The sequence below is a fragment of the Myotis lucifugus genome, unplaced genomic scaffold (assembly GCF_000147115.1).
Source record: "Myotis lucifugus unplaced genomic scaffold, Myoluc2.0 scaffold_821, whole genome shotgun sequence".
Taxonomy (NCBI): Eukaryota; Metazoa; Chordata; class Mammalia; order Chiroptera; family Vespertilionidae; genus Myotis; species Myotis lucifugus.
Window position 1 is genome coordinate 68,331 of NW_005871869.1, and position 3,227 is coordinate 71,557.

At 50.1% G+C, this 3,227-nt stretch overlaps 1 protein-coding gene across 1 annotated transcript in view; it reads right to left on the bottom strand.

Annotated features, from left to right (window-relative positions):
- WWC2 (WW and C2 domain containing 2) overlaps positions 1–3,227 on the bottom strand; it is a 125,585-nt gene that overhangs the window by 55,590 nt on the left and 66,768 nt on the right. The gene's annotated exons all lie outside the window — the stretch shown is intronic.

The following is a 3,227-nucleotide window of genomic DNA, read 5'->3' on the forward strand; positions in this document are numbered from 1 at the left end:
TTGCATGAAGCTCTAGCCAGGTAAAACTAAGCTGAGATGATGAATTAGAACACTGGCGCACTGGAGGGGGTGGCGATGGGAAGGAGGGCAAGAAAGAACTTACTGAGGTCGTGAGCACATTCGGTATGTTAACTAGGACGGCACTTGTCAAATTTCACTGAAAAACACACTTAAAATCTGTGCATTTTCTTATATGTAAATGAGACCTCAATTACTAAAGAAAAGAAAAAATGAGGGTAGAACTCTGACCTTACCAAAAAGCTATTTACTTCTGATTTTAGTAATAATATCAAAACCTTACAAACAGTATTTCATGATTACCTTCTGGTTAGTTAACCTCCCCCACCAATATCTATACCCACTCGACCGCCTCACCCACTCAAAAGCGAACTCCATCATAAAACACAGGCCTATTACACGATCACTGCCAAGGTCAAATCTTTTACTTACAGATATTTAATGGTGGTACACAGAAATAGTAGTAAACAGCCAAACGTTCTCCATTTCATTTTTTATTAAAATAAAGAGAAAATAATGCTGAAACTATACAATGTCAAGACACAACATATGTGTGGACAGCTGTTACGAGACGATAACACCGTTTGCTCCCTCGCCGCTCCCGGACTGTCTGTAAGATTAATGAGCTGATGGAGCAGGTCCTATTAGTGGGAGAACCACTGCCTGTGCGTAATCTGGGCCCTTCAGGGCCAGTAAGTCCCTCAGGCCGCTGGGAGACCGTCGCTGCACTAAAGCAACGTGGGGGACCTAGAAGCTGATATTCTGATAATTAAGGTTTTCAGTACTCCGAATGGTGCTTCCCGAAGCACAAGGTATACTTGAAATGCACTTTAATGTCTTCGAAAACAAACCAGAGGCTTTTCGTCTGTGAGTGAAACGATAAGCTCTTTCTCCCTCTAACATGCAAGCGGTTATCATTACACCAGGGCCCCACGGATAAAGAAAGATGCAGTCACTGGCCTCCAGACGCTCACAAAATTTAGTGAGAGAAACACACAAATAGGTCATTTAAACCAATATGAGGAGAGACTTTTAATAATCCCTAAGGACCTGGTACTACAGCACCTCAATGAGAAGCGGGCGGGGACCTGCGAGGTGGAGGGTTGGGTACTAGAGGGGCCTTCGGGAAGCACCGGGCCTGGGCAGGCGGACCCCAGAGGGACAGAGGGACGAGGCAGTTGGCCAAGAGGGAGGGCCCAGGGGCAGACAGTGCTTGGGGCTAAAACCAACCAATGAAAGGAAGGCCAAGGAGGCACAGGGACAGCCGCGTGCCTCTGTGCCAGGCAGGCGGGGCGGGCAGGGCCGGGCGGGAGAGGGACATGCAGGCCTGAGGGAAGAGGACTGCACAGAGCCTTACAGAGGCATCAGATGCACCTGTCCTCTGGGCAAGACCTCAGAGACCAGCTCGTCAGCATCAGCCTCAGGAAGTACCGGAGGTCATGGCCCAAGGAGATGTGCAGGGCGCAAGCAGAGACGGCTCCAGAAGTCCCACCCCAGGCACAGGTGAGGAGGGACAGCCAGCTAGGTAAAACAATGCCCACACCGGCGCCAAGAAATCCAAGCAGTAAGGAGCCAGAGTGCCGGGGACGTCAGATCCAGGAAGACGAGACTACGGTGGGACCGGACCTGGTCGTCTGTGGGGCTCGGGGACCTTGGCAGGAGCAGTTTCTGTGAAAGGAGGGTGGACGACGGACGCAGTGAAGTCCCCGCAGAGGTGGCTTCCAGCAAGTTTCACAGCGAAGGGGAAAGAGAGGACCCCAGTGGGCAAGGCATCTGGTTGAAAGATGGTTTTGAGTGTGAGTGAGCAGGAGGCAGAAAGGGATAGAGGGAGGGAGGGAGGAAGAGGGGGGGTTGTTTTATTTGTTTTGGTTTTATGTTGAGAGTTTCCAGTGTTTAAATACTAAGACAAAAGGACCACTAGAAATAGGAATATAGAAATGGTGGAGAAAATGTCAAGACCGGGAAATAATTGGTAAGGATACCAAGGAGGAGAGGAGGCTGGGATATAAAGTTACTAAGAGGGGCCTGGGGTGCGGGGGGAAGGACGCCTCTTCTACTGACACAGAAGAGAGAGCCCGGAGGGGGCTCAGAAACCAGGTCTGTACGTAGGTGGTGGAGGGATAGGAGGGAATGAATTTTCACATTTGGTGCCACAGAGTTTATTTCTGTTGAACCAAGACAGGTAGGTTTGTTCTTGGTTTCCCAAATTATTTAAAGGGGGGAAAAGCTAAATTTTTATAGATAGAAAATAAGCATAAAAGTGACATTTAAATAGTTATACATTTCGGACATTCCACTGCCTTGTTTATTTGCAATGACATAAAAATGAATTATGATCATTTAAAATGAACTTAATTTTAACAAAATTAGCCCCTTCCACCATAACATCAAAACATTTGGATGTCAATCATTAATAATCAATAACATAGTATCATGAAAGTGTTATTACAAATACAAGAATAAAAGCTAACTTTAAAGCTCACAATTATGAATCCTTCATGGAATCTGCAGAAGCTTTTAGGGAGAGATAACGTCTCTATAACGAAGTGACATTTCTCCTGATCATATAAAAGGAGCAGAGGCAGAACGGACACGCGGCACCTGTGTTTGTGTGAACCCTCTGCGTGGAGCTGTTCCCGCCAGGAGCACCGCGTTTCACCGGAAACCGACACACCTCTCCCTGCGAGCCCGGCCATGCCTGGCCCTCGGCCCTGCTGGCACAGCTCAGGGACCACAGTGCTGCCTGCGTGCCTGGGGCAGGCGGACCTTCACCAGCCACGCTTCGGCTGGGGTGAGCGTCGTCTTACTATCTGACCTTGGTTGTCTCCCAGGGGAGCGCCTCCTTTCGGTGGGAATCGCTGGAGGGCGACCTTCACCCCAACCCCACTTTTACTGGAGACCCGAAGCCTCGCCAACCCCGCCAGCCGCACACCCAGGGCCTCCAGCCGCTGGAGTTCAGGCGCCCTGGGCGCTTCCCGTCGGTCGTCCTGGGAGATGAAGGTTTGCCCAGAAAATGAAAGGCCCCGAGGGAGTCAGGGCAAGGACAGTCCCACACACGCGTCTGGGCTGTGAACAGGACTCCACCTACTAACATCCTCAGCTTCCGAAGAGGCCCCCCTGTGCACGTGGCTTTCCGTGCTCCGAAAGCTTGCACGTGTTTACACAGGGCAGCTGCAAGGCATCAGCATAAACGGCATCGGCTAAGTGAT